The sequence below is a fragment of the Natator depressus genome, chromosome 3 (assembly GCF_965152275.1).
Source record: "Natator depressus isolate rNatDep1 chromosome 3, rNatDep2.hap1, whole genome shotgun sequence".
In the NCBI taxonomy this organism is placed as follows: Eukaryota; Metazoa; Chordata; order Testudines; family Cheloniidae; genus Natator; species Natator depressus.
The window spans coordinates 194,324,864-194,342,853 of NC_134236.1; the positions used below are offsets into that span (position 1 = coordinate 194,324,864).

The 17,990-nt window shown below is 43.2% G+C and overlaps 1 protein-coding gene across 1 annotated transcript in view; it reads left to right on the top strand.

Annotated features, from left to right (window-relative positions):
- Positions 1-17,990, top strand: part of PELI1 (pellino E3 ubiquitin protein ligase 1) — a 152,651-nt gene that overhangs the window by 79,281 nt on the left and 55,380 nt on the right. The gene's annotated exons all lie outside the window — the stretch shown is intronic.

The window sequence follows — 17,990 nt, forward strand, 5'->3', positions numbered from 1 at the left end:
TAGATAGTTTCTTATACCATCTGAATGCCTCACAAACAGCTCAAGGGTGGGGGGTGAGGGCAGAGGGGAGAGGTCATTGAATTTCTCTTCCCCCTTTCTCACAGTTGGGACTATACTTTTAAACAAATGATAATTTTCCTCTCTATTTTTGTCTATTTCCTTCAGTTTTGTCTTCTCCTTCTCCCTTTCTCTTCACTCTTGGCTTCATCCCTTTCTCTATTTCTAAGTATTATGGATTAGGAGAGTATTTAATAGAGACAGATTTTGCTACATCTGCCGCCTTGCACCTCCCTTGGAAGCATCTGGTGTTGGCAACTATCCTGATGGAGACAGGACATTAGACTAGCTGGCTCCTGGATCTGGTCCAGTATGGCAATACCTCTGTTCCTATGGCTATGTCTACACCACAGAGGTTTGTTGCCAAAAGTGGTGCCGCTTTAATTAAAGCATTTTAATTAAACCGCTGTTGCATGTCCACACTATGCTCCTTGTGTCGGCAGAGTGCATCCACACTAGCAGCTCTTGCATCGACACAGAGACCAATGCACTGTGAGTAGCTATCCCACTGTGCACCTGGCCTCAGGGTGCTTTGGGAAGGGTTTGCAATGCCTCATGGGACAGGTACAGTGTCACATGATGCAGGTTTCTCAATCCCATCGTTCCATGGGCATCCTACTAGACTATCAGCCAGTTTTCAACTGAAGTGGGGTAAGAGTGTGACAGGGAGCATATGTAGCGGGGAGAGACAAAGTGTGTGTTGGGGGAGAGTGAGAGTGTTGGCGTGCTGTCTCTAAGTTCAGACAGCAGCTGAAAGAAACCAGTCCTGAGGCAGGGCAGGGAAAAGGGAACACCCCAACATCAGCCCCCACCTCCTTCCCTGGCTCTGCACAGCACAGCAAGCTCTCTCATACGCATACATCCTCCCCAGCCTCTGTGTGTTCCTAGTGTGGGACGGACAGTCCTATTTTGGGGGACTTTTTCTTCTATTGGCGCCTATTACCCCTCATCCCCTGTCCCATTTTTTCACAGTTGCTATCTGGTAACCCTAGGAAGAGAGCAGGAGCATTCCACATTGATGATTTGCTCTTGGTTCCCCAAGCAGAGCCCCATGCACGGCTGTCGGAGCTTCAAAAGGGGAGGGGTGCTGAGTCCAAAACAGTGAGCAGCGTGGCCACGGCGGGCATTGTGGGATACTGGGGGAGGCCAGTTCTGGTGGTATAACGAATGGCAACGTCTACACTGATGCTTTGTCGTTTTAACTTTGCTGCAAAAAGCCCTGTGCCTCTCGTGGAAGTGGTTATATTTTGTCGCCCAACCTGAAGAGTTTTGTTGCCAAAAATGGCATTGCAGTGTGTACACCTCCACTGTTTTGCCGCCATAAGCTGCCTTTTGCCGACAAATCTCTGCAGTATAGACAAGGCCGTTATCACTTCATTTTACCCAGTTTCAGTGTTTGCCTGCTTCCTTCATCCAAGTGGTGATCTCAGACAAGCCAGGGGATGGCGTTGCTTGCATTAGCAGTAAAGGAGAGGTAGAGCTGGGTGCCATCTGCGTAGACCCGGCATTTGAGGCCCTGGCATCCCACAATCCATACCCCAAAAAGTCTCATGCTTAAAAAATTAGCATGATATAAAATTAACATGGAACCCGTTAAATGAATTAAAGACAAAGTAACTGATAGGTCTCAAAATGTAATTGTAACTGGAGAATTGTCATTTAGCGGGCGTGTTTCCATGGGGGTCCCACAGGGATCGGTTCTTGGCCCTATGCTATTTTTATTTTTATCAATGACCTGGAAGAAAACATAAAATCATCACTGATAAAACTTTGTTGACAATACACAAATTGCGGGGAGAGGTGAATCATGAAGAGGACTGGTCACTGATTCAGAATGATCTGGATTGCTTTGTAAACTGGGTGCAAGCACACAATATGCATTTTAATATGGCTAAATGTAAATACATCTAGGAACAAAGAATGTAAGCCATATGTACAGAATGAGGGATTCTATCCTGGGAAGCAGAGACTCTGAAAAAGATTTGGGGGTAAATGTGGATAATCAGCTGAACATGAGCTCCCAATATGATGCTGTGGCCAAAAGAGCTAATGCAATCCTAGGATGCATAAACAGGGGAACATTGAGTATTTTACCTCTGTATTTGGCACTGGTGTGACCGCTGCTGGAATATTGCATCCAGTTCTGGTGCCCACAGTTCAAGAAGGATATTGATAAATTGGAGAGGGTTCAGAGAAGAGCTATGAGAATGATTATGGGGTTAGAAAACATGCCTTATAGTGACAGACTGAAGGAGTTCAATCTATTTAACTTAACAAAGAGAAAGTTAAGGGGTGACTTGATTATAGTCTCTAGGTATCTACATGGGGAAACAAATATGTAATAATGGGCTCATCTGTCTAGCAGGGAAAGGTATAACACTATCCAGTGGCTGGAAGTTGAAGCTAGACATAGTCAGGCTTGAAATAAGGTGTACATTTTTGACAGTGAGTGTAATTAACCCTTGGAACATGGGTAATGGTGGATTCTCCATCACTGAACATTTTAAAATCAAGATTGTGTGTTTTGCTAAAATATTTGCTCTAGGATTTATTTGGGGAAATTCTATGGCCTGTGTTATACAGGAAGTCAGACTAGATGATCACAATGGTTCCTTCTGGACTTAAAATCTGTTTATGTAGATAGGTGTTAAAATGTTGGTGAGAGAATCAAGCCTTGTGGTACCCCACAAGCAAAGGTGCAGTTAGTTATCCATCACCACTCACTGAAAGCATCCTGAGAGAAAGGACTGGACCAATTTCAGAGCGTTCTCATTACTCCCTGCTATTGGTATTATTATTATTTATTTGTATTTCAGTAGCACCTAGAGGTCTTTATTGCAATCAGGGCCTGATTGTGTTAGGCACTGTACAAATACTTAGTAAGTAACATACCTTGACATAAAGAGCTTCCAATGTACACAGATCAGACTTACATAAGATGGAAGGGGAAAGAAAGGCAGAGAGAAAGGAAATAACTAGCCCAGGGTCACAGAGCAGGTTAGTTCATAGCTGGAGATTTGCTTGGTTTTCTTAAATCCTAAATCTTGCATTTGCAGATTGGTGCCAACTCCTCATTTAGGACTTGATCCAAAGCATATCGAAGTCAATGGGAATCTTTCCATTCTGCTATAAATTACACCTGTGTAATTCCATCAAAACACCCCAACCACATGTAAGCCCGAACTCATGTGGAATCATTGAACCTCAATGAAAAGCTATGGAACTCAATCCCAAATGGGACTGCACAGGTTTGACTGAGGGCAGAATTTGTCCATTACGGTGTAATCCCATAGGCCTGATCCAAAGCCTATTGAAGTCAATGGAAGTTCCTCTTATAGAAGAACTGCAAGATCAGTCCTGTAATTGAAATCATTCTTATTTTCCTTTTAGCTGTACACATGCCACCAGAGTCATCCCAACCAAACAAGCATTAAGAGGCTGATCTGAAAACCAGGGAAGTCCATTATTTCCTTGGGCTTTAAATCAGGCACAAAGTGGAAAAACTATTGATTTTATGTTTTTGGCAAGAGAGCCCATTTTTGCTGGAAAGAAAGAAATGCATCCTTATTGGGACATAGATTCTATAGAACAGAGCCCTAAGTCTTTGAGTCATAAAGGTTTAGCTGTCTTATCAGAGCAAGCTTCTTCAGGCCACTTAAACATGAGTACTTTAACTGCGTTCCCTTTCATCCTTCCAACACACCCTATTGCCTTTGCTCTGACAAGGAAAAGAGTTCTGAAGGCTCCCAGCCCCCTCAGCTGAACTAAACTTGCAGTATTTGGTGAGCATTTGAAAGCCTCATTTTCTGCAGTCACATGATTGGTTAAGACTCTCAACTTTCTTTTTTTTTTTTTTTTTTTTTTAAGTACATTTCTAGCCTCCGTGGTTCAGAGAAAAGTTTGGAAATGTGAACTCTCCCACCTCAAGAACCAGAAGACAAAAAAAAAAAAAAAAAAAAAGCCAACATTTATTATTTTCAAATCTCATGATTGTTAAGCAAATCTCTTAAGTTTTAGGGCCTGCTCATGATTTCTGAACCTTTGGCAAAGCTGTAAAATGAGCACTGAAAAGCCAGTGGATATGGTGTGGTCAGCTGCTGATATCCTTGTCAGTTTACCACAAGCCATAATTTCAACCAAGCAGTTAGCTCATTCCTTTTCTGCCTTGCCAACCAAAGAAATGCAATGATTCTGTTTACAAGTGTAATCAAGATTGAAATAAACTAAATCTGTTTTGAGAAACCTATTATTGGCCTCCTTGTCTTTAAATACTTTCCTTGAGGTAGCACCTCCTTCCCCTTTGTAAATTCAACCAGCCAGAGGATGTCGTGTTAGTCATATTTTGGAGTAAAAAACGAGTATTACTCTGTTACTGTTCAGCCAACTCACATGGCTTAAAATCATAGTTTTAACAGGCCTTCTGCCATATGAGGTCTCAGGCTGAGCGTACAAGGTTTTTTCCAAAATATGAAGAAAAAAATATCTTTGGCTGCTTGTAAATTGAATGCAAACAAAAAACATGTAATAGTCTGATTTCATGTGCTTTCTTGGGATTCTAGAACTCAGAAGCAGCTTTGTTACTTTAACTTTGCACAGAGTGGGCTCCATTATTGTGACACTCCATACCTCAATGTAGTACCCTGGAACCTCCATTTTCACTGCTGTGATATGATTAGGATATGTTTTGTACAAAGTATGCCTTGTGAAGTATCATTTTGTAAATCTCGATCTGTTGAACAATAATCTGTTGGATTGTATGTGCTGTCATTGTATGTGAAGTTATGAAGTTTTGCTATGTGTGTGTTACTGAAATATGTTGTGAGGTTGGGAACACCCACAACCAGCCTTTCAGCTACAACAAAGGAGTAGCCATCTATAGCCAGACCTTCATTAATGGCTCATCAACAAACAATCCACTATCCCAGAGGCGTCTTGGAAAAGGCGCAATGGAGACTGCTTGACCAATGGGGACTGCCTGACTCCCACCTCACCGCAAGGATCTTTCTAGCAGCTGGAGGAAGGCATAAAAAGAGAGATAGTGACATCATCACTTGGCCTATCTCTCTCCTCCACCCCCGCAAATCTCAACACCTGGAAGAAGGTCTGGAAGAAAAAGACTTTGAACTGAGGGAGTTTGGTCCCAGACTGGAAAAGGGTCCAGCCTGTGTACTGAAGAACTGTAAGCTTCTTGTACCATCTGTTGGGGTGAGAAAAACTGTTTGATTCAGCTCTTGCTTAGTCTAAAAGTTTAGGATTTAGAATGCGTGTTTATTTTTAATTTTCTTATGGTAACTATTTCTTAAGGTAACCTTTGTGCCTACCACTTATAATCACATAGTCTATCTTTCTGTAGTTGTTACTTATTTTAATGTTTTGTCCTTACCAGTGAGTTTGTCTAAAGTGCTTGGGAAATCAGTGAAGGTTACAAAGGCTGGTGCATGTCCATTGTCATCGGATGCCGATGAAGTGAGCTGTAGCTCACGAAAGCTTATGCTCAAATAAATTTGTTAGTCTCTAAGGTGCCACAAGTGCTCCATTTCTTTTTGCGGATACAGACTAACACGGCTGCTACTCTGATCCCTATTGATGGTTCATGAGTGGCTGGGAGTTCATTCATGCGACTCGGTTGGGTGTGTCCCTGCCTGTGGATGTCTGTGTGAGTGCAGTGCCTGTCAGAGGCTTGTAGCTTGACATCAGCATCACAGTGTGAGAGACAGCCCAGGTTGGTGGGTTTGGAGGGCTCAGCTGTCCAACAGTCCAGGTTGCATCCCAGCAACCCAGTGACAATTACATAAACAATGGACCAGTATATCAGCTTAAATTCATTTGGCTCCCTGAACTTCAATGAAGCGACTGCAAATTATATCAGCTGAAGATCAGCCCCTTTTCTTTGCTATTTTCAAAAACTGAAGGCTAAGCAGAGTGAAGATTAAAAATCATCCGTACCGTACGCACAGCCCAAATGTCTTCATTAATTTTCATAACATTTTAAAATACAGATAATACACAGCATCATGGCTTTAATTCATGATAGAGGCACGCCTAGTCATCTGAACAGAGGATTTCCTATATTCCTATTTGGGCTCTGAAACTCACTCGCTGTGTGGTATTGGGCTAAGTCATTTCACTTCTTTGTGCTTTGGTTTTCCCATCTCTGAAAGAGGGGTAATTCTTGCCAAATGTATACTTCCTATAGGTATGGTGAGGATTCATTAGTTAATGTTTATGAAGTGACTTGATTATAAGTGCTAAGTATTATTACATAACACAGCAGGCTGATATGATAACTCAGAGGTGTAATATGTGGTTTTTATTTCACCTATTATACTTCTTAAGGATGACTTATTGAAGTAACACCTGCCCCTTCCACTCTGCCTGGGGTGCTGTGGGTTGTGTGAGAACATTATCAGCATGTCCTCATCTCCTGTGGCTCATTCTCTGAGGGAGGATGTGTGGAAATGCAGTAAGCCAATTCCACACATTCAAAAGTCATGCGTCAGGCCCCCCAGAAACCTAAGACTGGCTTAAAAATTAACAGAGTTTAAAAGAAATAACCACTTCTCCCCTCCAATTTTATTGTTTGCTTTCAGGTATTTTGAGCCTTTAGTGTTTACATTTTCAAGCTTTTCTCTGCAATCTTGGGGGGCTAGAAACTTACTTTTAAAAAAACCTGAGTCTCATGGAATCACATGACTCCAGGAGCTGGGTCCTTAGAAAAACACCAAATATTGCAGGACTCTCAATAAAATCGTGAGTTTTCAACACTGTTTGGTCTGTCTCTAAAGACATGTTCTGTTCCCAGGCCTGTCCTTGGGACACTTACTACACAGAGGTTCCCTTTCTCAAACTGAGATACACCTAAGATATGTTCATCAGTGGATTCCTCTGCTGTTGCTGTATGTACATGATGCTCACCTACTACTCACATGCAAATTACCCCTCCTGGCGGCTAGGTGTTATAGAATCTACACTAGGCATTACATCACCCAGGTGACTTGCATACTGACGCTCTAGCTGGGGAGGCTAATTGTGGCTTGTCATGGCCTGTGGCACATGTGCAGTTCACCCAGCGCATGCCAGCGAGGTGATTGATGGCCAAGCCCCTCCCCATTCTGAATCATTTTTATAGTGTAATGAGTGTAACATACAGATGGTGTGAGGCAAGCTGACTGTGTGTGATGAGACAGATGGTTGCAGTCCATTGAAAGAAAGTGTGACCCTTGAATAAACTTTAGCTCTGTGCCCCCGTGACAATGAAATGTACACGCAGGCCTTTGAGGGCATACTCTACACAGCCTGTGGCAGTGAGCCTCCCAACCCAGACTGGGGCTTGTGCTTCTGTGCTAAAAAGAACTGCGTAGACAGCACTTTTAGGTTGCGGCTCGGGTTGGGGCTCAGACTCTGAAGCTCACCGCCACCCTCCCAGGTGTCAGCGCCCGAGCCGCAACATCAACACAGCCATTTTTAGCATGAGCTCTGCGAGCCTGAGTCTGTGGATCCAGCCTTGGAGGCTCACTGCCCTGGGCTATGTAAACATATGGCAGTCTGCAAAGGGGCAACCAACATGCCCATTATTCTATGCACTCTAGGTGAAATTCATCTCTCTGCACAAAGCCAAATAACCATTTAAGCCCTACTTGGCCCCTGTTTTGAAGTGGAAGAATGCAGCCACTGAGTAGCTGCACAGAGTAGCAATTATTCATGGGAGCTTGTCTATACTTGAAGTAAACTCAGCTGGTACAAATTGCGGCTTTCCATGACTATGTTTGGAGCCTGCATCGGTACACAGACACTGTTTGCTGGCCACCAGGAACTGAATCCCAGGTATCCGCAAAGCCTTAATTCAACCTGCTGTAACTCCCAGGCAGATTTCCAAATAAAAATCCACCCCAACATGAAGGGAGCAAGGTGTGGGAAATGTGGCCCCTGGAATCTTCTTTGCAGCTCTGTCCCTACCCCCTTCCCTTTCCTACGGATGTGAAGCCTTGAGTACAGAGCTGAACTTCCCTGGTGCCTGGGCTGAGTGAAGAGAACACAGAGGAGCCACAGCACTCCCCACTCAATGGGTTTGGGGAAGCGTCCACCTCAATTTGCTACCTCCCCACCACGTAGTGTGTAGGCCTTCGTGTGTGTTTTTGTGAGTGGTTTATTACATTTCCCAGTACTGTGAGAGCCCGGGCTAGAGGATCCAATGTGTTGCAAAATTAACCCACTCACTGTACTTTACAACTGTGTGTGAGTTACAACCAAAGGCCAGTCCTGGTGTTTTTAAAGGGAAAAGATTAAGATTTGACTTATACATTGTGGATAGGGTGACCAGATGTCCTGATTGTATAGGGACAGTCCTGATTTTTGGGTCTTTTTTTTATATAGGCTCCTATTACCCCCCGTCCCGATTTTTCACACTTGCTGTCTGGTCACCCTAATTGTGATTTAGGCAGTCAGGAGCCTAAGGCTAATTGAAAATCAATACAACTTAGATGCCGAAGTGCCTCAGGGCCAAATATTTAAAGGCATTTAGGCACCTAGTGGGATTTTTAAAAGCACCTAGGTTCCTAACTCCCTTTGATTTCAGTGGGGGTTAGGTGCCCGTGAAAATCCCAGTAGGCACCTCTAGTGGCTGCTGTGGCCAGCTAACCCTGCTCTATGACACGGCCCCTTTAAGGAATAGGTGTTTAGGGGAGCAGCAGACAAGCTGGTGAATGGGGTCAGGTGTTAACCAGCGAGCTATCTCCTGAACAGGGTAAAAACTCTGGGGAGAGAGAAGGGAGGCTCTGTGAAGCAGGGCTGGAATGTGGCTACTGCTGGGTTGGAAAAGCTGGCTTCAAACAGTACACAGCCCCAGAAGGGAAGGCTGTGGAATACCTTGACTAGGAGAAGGGTCTGGGCCTGAGAGGCCACAGGGGACTGCATCTTTGTAGAGAGTTTAATAAATGGGATCCCAGGAAGGGGAATATTACTATAAGTCCTTTGGGCTGTGAACAGGTTTGTTGAGAGAAGCAAGAGGGAATGGAGGGTACTGTGCCTGCAGGGTCATGTTGTCCCACGACGGGGAGTGCTCTGGGTTAGCACCCTGCTACAGCACCAAACAAATACCTTTAAAAATCTGGCCCTTGAGCACTTTTGAAAATGCGATTCATCCCCACCTCCATTTTTTTTTGCTTGAAAGCGTTCTGGAGGCACTGTGGTAATGATGAGCAGGCCACAGCCAGCAGAAATGGCAGGCACGATCTCCACATACTATGATGATGGGTGCTATATAAAATGCTTAAACAGCAGACATTTCCCACTTCTGCCTTTTCCTCTAAGGACCCATCTTGGGGAGGAAATGGGAGCCATTGTTATGGGGACCTGATATGTTCACACAGAGAGAATAAATTAACAGTGTCGTGGAATGTAGGGATTCTTGCAGCAGAATTTGGTCCCATTGTGAATTAGGACTTCAGCATCATGCCCCAACTTTCTGACTAATGTACATTGAAATGGCTAAAGTATTATTCACCCAGCAGACTAACAGTTTCCAATGCAAATGCCAGCACAACTGTAACTAAATGTTACTGATGGCACAACAGCAGAATATACGTGCATTGCTCTCTCGATCATTGCAATTTTCCATCATAAAGTTCCCTTTGAATTCATATCTCTGCAAATAGACCTCAAGATGTTGGATGTTTGCTTATTAACTTACAGCAAATTACACTTCTAACAAGTTGAGAAGAACATAATTTAATCCTTGTTTGTGACCAGACTGATTGATTGCAATGATTACACATCCACCTACTTACCCGGTATGAACACTGCCACAGGTGTGGTACACATTCACGTCTGCTAAAAAGTAATGGTAAAAATGAGATTGACTTGTTGGTTTGGTGTGATTTCTAGTTATGAAGTTGAACTGTTAAGGGACCACATACTCTTTTGGGTTTATAATATACTCTCTGAGTCAGGAAGTATCATATTTTTTAAACCAAATATCTGATAATCATTGTAATTACTGTGCTCCTTAGCTAGCCTTTTGTTACAAAGCTGCAACCTTACACCAGCCAACTGTACTGTAAATCGTGACTTGCATGATGACACCTCTATTAAAGAGTTCATCTTTTACTTGCAAAGTAAAATATTTTCTTGCATCTGAACTCTGACTAATGATTTAATTACAGATCACCATGTAGAACTGGAGTGATTATCTAGTTAAGCATGAATTGCAGAACATCACTGTAATGGGAGCAGTTGTCCACTACGTCAGAATATTTAGTTTCAAAGTTTCAGCTCCTCATAAAATGTTTTCTGTAAACTTGGTTTAGATTTGTGCTGTTTTAAATAGAAAATCAATTAATATAAAATAAGGCAGGCAACTCGAAGCTCCCCTGGGGAGCTGCAGGGGTCCCTTTTGAAGTAGAAAGGGTATGTTTCCACAGCACGAGGCGGAGGCTGGATTGAGGGAGCTGCGGGAGGGTCTGTGTACTCCCATGGCAGTGTGAAGTTCAGTTCCAGAAGAATGACCGCTATAGCATTGCACAGGGGGTGAACAGGGGCTGTGCCAGGGAAGAAGTGGGGGCTGCATGATCTGGGCAGTGCAGTGGAGATGTGTTGAGGCCATACAGGGTTACCTCAGCCCTTAAACTGAATTAGTGGAACTACTTAGGGTGTATCTACACAGGGATGATAAACTGTGACAGGCCCAGGTCAGATGACTGGGGCTCTCAGGGCTTGGACTCCAGGGCTGAAAAATTGCTGTGTACACATTTGAGCTCAGGACCCCGCGAGGTGGGAGGGTCCCAGACCTTGGGCTCCAGCCCAAGCCCAAATGTCTGCACAGTGAATTTTAGCCATGCCGCAGGGCTTTTATCCCCATGTAGACATACCCTAAGTGGTATGTCTAATACTGCAATTAGACATCCCAGTCCCCCACCTCAAAGGGTCCTAGAGCCTGGGTGCCAGCCTGAGCCGAAATGTCTACATTGCAATTAAACTGCCCCTCAGCTTGAGCCCAAGTCAACTGGCACAGGCCAGACCCGGGTTTTTAATTGCAGAGTAGACATAACCTTAGTGACTTGAGATGAGGACTCCTTTCCTCTAGCCCCCTCTGGCATCCAGTGCCTGGTCTACTACTCAGAGTTTGTACTGGGTCCCAGATTCTGGGTTGTAAAGCAGTTTAGAAAGACATAATAGCTGAACAATAGTCCTTACTGCTTCTTACTCACCCTCTGTAGCTGCAGAAAGATCATAGAAACATATGTTCTTTGCTGGGAACAATAGAGGCTTCCATGTGTCATTTTATGTTGCCTCTGACTCAAAAAGCCTGTTAGACACAAATGCCCAAACAGTATGTGGCTGTCAGAAAACAGAAACTGTTCATTTAAATATCAAAGACAATTTCAGTGCAGTGTTTTCCCATGTAACAACTTTATATTCCAATGCTGCAAGGCAAATGGGTCCCAGATGAAATGGCTCAGCAGACACGGTATTCCATATAAGAGAGCTGGTCTAAAATTAGACCCACAGAACCAACTTTATTTTGGTTCTGGGTGTGCTCATCTTGTCTGTTTTGTTCCTGGACAAGAAAGATTCTTATATATTATGGCACCATGCTGTCTAGCCAGAGTGGAACAGACTGGGGGGGAGGGGGGGAATAATGTGAAATGTACCACGATTACAGAGAAAATCAGCCCCCCAGGCTTGTTGCTGGCAGGTAGCTCAGTTAAGAAGTCTGGACTTTAGCGATGGCTTCCATTGAACTTAGTGGTAGTTTTACCATGGACTGCAAGCTTCTTTTTCAGGGGGAAGTTGTTAGGTGTTTTTCATGGTTAGGGAGACGTCTTTAAAAAAATGAAAGAAACCCCATTTTGGGACTGCCAAACTTGACTATATCCTCAGTTTCTTTTAAGCCTCTATAGAAAACCCTTTTGAGGATTAGGACTGAAACTGTTCCTCTTAGAACAAGAAAAGTTCTGGAAAGTTGACTGGTTCTTAAGAAAATGAATAAGCAAATTGCCAGGACAATGGAATCAAACTGATGAATGAGCAAGGGTTTTTTTTAGGCTGATACAAAGGCAAATGAAAGGTAGCAGTGATGAAGTTCCCCTAAAACTTAACCATAAACTATTTGTTATCTAATAGGGAATTAGCCCAGAACAGAACTGTGAGCCATATGTTCCTGTGGCTTGTAGACTGAAAACATAGCAGAAGTTACTACAAAAACCCAAAATTCTATGCACAAGATGATAATTTTTACTTGGTCTGGCTGCCAAAGCAACTTCCAGCATAAAACTGTCCCCATCCAGAAAATCAGAAAACCCTCCAAAAAGGGATGCGAGTTGAATAAAATGTGTGGGGAGTCTAGCAAAGGCCAAAGTGCCACTTTGATACATTATACAGAAAAGTGACAGCAAATCAGTGATGCTCTGAGCAGCAATGTGCAGTCAAAATCCACACTCACTGTGGCAAGATATAAGTAATTAATTCGGTGGATACCTAAGCATGCAGGGGCCATTTGACAATGGTGTGTGTATAGGGGTGCAAACATCACAGATTGGAAGGGTCAAGGAAAAGATCTGTCCCCCTACTATAGACACGACATGCTGGATCTTCCCACACACACAATAAGCAGGTTTCTTTAAATCTCTTCTGTGGCTGAGATGCTACTTACTACAGCATCTCAATTGCTAGTTACTATATGGTCTAGCAGACTGAGCACAGGACTGGAATCTGGGATCTCCTTAATTCTTGCTAAGGTTCTGCCCCTGAATTGCCTAGGGATGGTTTTCAACTCTCTTTGCCTCCGCTTCCCCTGCATAAATTGGGGGTGATAATACTATATGTTCATGTATCTACTTCACAGGTATATGGTGAATGATTCATTATTTAAGGTATGTGCAGTGCTTTGAACTCAGATTATTATATAAGCCCTAAGTATTACGAATAGTTATTATAACAACACAAGCATTATTTTCCCATGCTGCAAACTAACTTATTCAGCAGATTTTTGCAGCTTCTAATCTTTCCCTTACCTTTTTACCACAGAGAGAAGCACATAGCCCAGTGTAAAGAACAGGGGAAGTTGTCTACTTAATATTTTGCCACTGCCCACTTTTTCCTGTCCTGGTGGCAGCACTTAATACAACAATCTCTCTGCCTCACAGCAATCATCCTGGTGTCACACGGACACACACACGTTCATTCAGTTAGTCACATACATTTTGTTCTTCCTCAGTTGCACGTGTCTCTCCCTGACAAGATAGAGAGGCATGTTCTGATTGGAGTTAATGGGAGTTTTGTCACAGACTTTACTGGGAACTGGAAACTGGGAACTGGTCCCATAAAAACAGGAAGTGAGCCCTGTGGAAGATATGGAAGTATATCACCTCCAGGTCTCTCAGCCTCTCTTTAAAAAATCCAACACAAAGTAAATTCAAGATCACAATCATTAGGACTGTGTCTACCCTAGCTTATGTCCTGAAATATGATCCACAAATGCTAACTCCGGTGGTAGCAAAATAGGAGTACTAGTACAGAGAAGACACCAGTGGCCACAGGTGTTTTCAATACTATGGGATCAGTCCTGCAAGGTGCTGAGTAAACTGGCTCAATCCAGCCAAGCACTTAAGCATATGCTTAATTTTAAAGGGACTAATCAAGTGCATAAAATTAAGCATGTGCTTAAGTACCTTGTTGGATCAGAGCCAGACTGCTCAAACCAAAGGGTCCCACTGATTTTTATGGGCGTGGGTCCAATATCATCTAATCCTCCTGGTCAGTTCTACACAACATGGTGCTAAAAATACAAGTGGCCACCATCACCATGTCAATACCAGCCCTCTGCTGCTGCTACATCAAGTGCTAGGAAAGATGGACATTTTTTAGGAAAAAGCCCACTGTAGAAAAGGCCCATAATAAAAGGCAGACCTGTATATTTGTTCCCATATACAGTACCAAATGCACAGTTAGTTTCACTGTGTAATTCACAGTTATCAAATCATAATAATTTAGTATACAATATATTACATATAATATACTAAAATAATTATTAATTGTGGTGCACCTAGGAGTCCAAGTCATGGACCAGAACCCATTTGTGCTATAACCAGGGTAGTAAACATGTAGTGGGGAGATAAATAAGTGCTATACACTGTTTAATTTCCCCCCTCCCTTCAATTATTCCATCAGGCGTTTCCTTCAGACAAAATAAAACATGTTATTTGAAATTAATTATAAAACAAAATGTTCCAAGGAATTTTATTTTTTTTTAATTCAGATTTTGGTAGTGGTTTTCTACATATGAAAAAAATCTGGTCCATTGAAATTTATTTATGTATATTTAAATATATACAAGAAAGAGAAAATAAGATCAGAGGCCACATTCAGTTCATGATTTCCCGTAAGCTGGGGAAAAAAATAGAACAAAGTAAACTGATGTGTTCTTTTTTCCACAACCACAAGGGTACTTCAGGTGAAATAGTACTCTAGTCATTCAGAGTATGTATTTTGCCCAGACCAAGTGATCTATGAAAACTGATATAATAATCATCAGCAATAATGCTAGAGTAGTGGTGTGATATACAAAGGCAGAGACCTTTAATCTCTCTCTCTCTCTCTGTACTTTCTGTATGTATGTCCCTGTGTATAATTACATACACACACATATACACAGACACATTTGGGCAGGATTTGGCAGCCTGCCATCGCCATGATATCCACCATTATTCATTTCACTCATGAAAAGAAGTAAGATTGGGAAAATACAAAACTACAGGTCCCAGTTCATTGTGTCTTAACATGAAATGCGTTAAGCTTTTCGTTTTTCATGGTAGTTGCTCTGTTCATGGTGTAGATTTGAATCACAAAAAGAACTTTCAACTCTACTACATAGCTCCATTTAGGAAAAGGTGAGGAAAGTATCTATATTTATGTGGTCATAAGGAAACACTCCCTCGTTGTCTATGCAAGGCTCTAGTGAACATTTTAATGTAGAATCCATGCAATTTTGTACATAGTAACATCAGTGAAAGAGGAAACAAAAGCTCTGCCATGTAAATAGCCCACAGAAATCAGAAGCTCCCTCACTAACCTAACCAATGCATACAACAAAGTAGGGTGTAGCAGCTGAAATCTAAAGATTTTCACCTACTTTATCTTTCTGGGTCTGTCAGCCACCCTCACACACCCCAGCCCTCACTCCTGACTTCAAATATATCTGCCATATGTAACCCAAGTTCCTCCTCTGTATCTGTAGCAACATGCTAGAATCCTCCCTCTTCGTCCCATCTTTGGGATGAGAGTAAACCAAAGGTCTTAACTGTTTATGCAAAAAGAAAAGGAGGACTTGTGGCACCTTAGAGACTAACAAATTTATTTGAGCATAAGCTTTGTGAGCTACAGCTCACTTCATCACTGTTTATGGTAATTAAAGATCCTAAGGCACTTTTTACACAAAAGAGAGGTGTTAACCTCAACCAAATTACAGCTTGGGTAAGTTTCAGAGTAGCAGCCGTGTTAGTCTGTATCCGCAAAAATAAAAGGAGTACTTGTTAGTCTCTAAGGTGCCACAAGTACTCCTTTTCTTTTAGCTTGGGTAAGGATAGTCTTCCTACCTACTTTTCCCCCTGTAGTTTCAAATGGATAAAATATCCTTCACTTCTCTCCCAAACTGCTGTGTAGTGTAACTCTGTGCTTTGGCACAGTTGACATATTTTGTCTGGGGGATAGTTATATTTAATTGGTGGAAGAAGTGATTCCTATATATGGCATGTACTAGTTCAGTTCAGTTTGCTCTGGGATAAAAAATGCTATACAAATAGGGGTTAAAGTATAAAGGAAAGTGAAAACAATGCTTCCCCACTCATTGTGTGTTTGTACAGCATCTAGTACAATGAGATCTCAACTGGGCACTCTGGCTACTGTACCATACGTAATTATTAATAATTGATATTCATGCATCGGCAGTTGGTATGTACATATTTGTGAGTGTGTATCATCATTCCCACTACAATGATCAGTTACTTGTCATATCATACCACCATCTCAGGTGTATCTCATGGGAATTCTCATACATCACTGAATAATCATTTAATAATGTCACTCTCTCTGTTTAAATATGTAAGTCGCTGAAGCTGTTGTTGATGAATCACAGCTGGTGCCTTTTGGATCTGAGTCAATTCTTTTCCTACCTTCTATTTCATTGCTTCATTGTGGGGTGCCTAACCTATGTTATGCTGAAGGGTCTATTAGTAGCATTCCAGGATCCCAAGAATCATGCCTAATTTTTATATACATATACATCCATTTAAACCAATTACAGATACACACAATCATTGTATTTACTTGTATGTTCCTTGATGGAAAAAGGGAAAAGTTAGTTGTTTGTGTTCACCAGGAATAAAAATCTGGAGTTGATCAGCTTTTTATTTTCTCTCTATAACTATAGGGAGATGAGAGTCATGGTGGGATGTATTTTAAGACTTCATAGACCACACCGGGCCTTGGGATGCACACTGTGTCTCTGATTAACTGGATGGGGGAAGGAACCTATAAAATCGAATCATAATATTTTGCATTTATATAGGGCCTTTTGTCTGAGGATCTCCAAGCTCAGACATTTACTAAGACTCATAACCCCTCTGTCAGGCAGGTAAGTTGTTCTCCTCAGCTGTGGGTGAATTGTGGCACTGATAAATTAAATGACCAGCTGCTGTTCTGGATTGTTTTCTCTGGAATTGTCCAAATTTCAGCAAAAGCAACCCAGGGCTCAACAGAGTCCTAACATTACTTTTGAGAGTCACACAGCATCATCATCACATGATTAAGTTTGTATCATAGCGTGGCATTTGCCTCAGATGTGACTAGGTTGTTTTACATCCAATCCTTGTGGCTCAGCAGTTGGATTCGTAGCTCTGCCATGGACTTGTTGTATGACTTTGGACAAGTCAGTCACTCTGTCCCTGTTTCCCACTCTATAAAATGGACATCGGAGCAATAATACCTGCACCCAGGGCTAAGATGACCGCCTTCTTTTCAAGGAAATTAATTACCACTGCACAAAAATATGAACCCTCCCCTCTCTGAGGCCAACCCCCACCCCCCCCGATTTATTTATTTATTTTAAATATGATTATTAAGTCAATCGTGATTTTTTTTAGGCTTGTTTCGTGACTTTCAAGTGCTTGAGTTTGGCAGTGCTGCTCCAGTCAGGCATCCCCAATCGCTAGTTGCTTTGCAGTGCATTGCCCTGAGACTCCCGTGGGCAGATGCACTCAGCTAGCGTGGCATCAGGCTTCCCAACCCACTGCCCTGGCTTCCCTGGGCAGATGCAGGTTGGATACAAACAAGAGGAAGTCTCCTTTTTCACCCAGTGCACAACTAACCGATGGAACGTATTTCCATGGGATGTTCAGAGGTGGTTTAGGGATTTGTGGGGCCCTGGGTCAGAGCAAGTGAGGGGCCTCTCCCCCTCCCTTCTGCCTGCAATCCCCCCCAGCCCACCTGTTGGGGAAATGGGGTCGAAGCACAGGGGCTTTCCCCGCCCTGTCCCGTCACCCAGTGCTCCAGGTGGGGAGTGGGGTTGGGATGCAGGGAGCTTTCCCAGCTCCCCAGCAGGAGCGCTGGGTGGGTGGAGCTAGTCGCGGGGACACCCATTTTTCCAGGGGGCCCCAATTGGCCGGGGCCCCTGGGCATGGGCCCCCTTGGCCCAGTGGCTAATGCGCCACTGGGTGTCATGGCCAAAAAGCACAACTGGGTTCAGAAAAGAAGGAGATAAGTTCACAGAGGAGAGGTCCGCCAAGAGCTGTTATGGTGTGGGGGACACCCAATGCAGGGGGATTGGGACGAGACCCTCCGCCTCTGACTGCCAGGAGCCTGCTGGGCTCCGCTGGACCACGGCCTGCCCCACAGCCCGGCAGCTCCTGCACCCGCCGCCCAAAGGGCTGGGAACCTCCTCT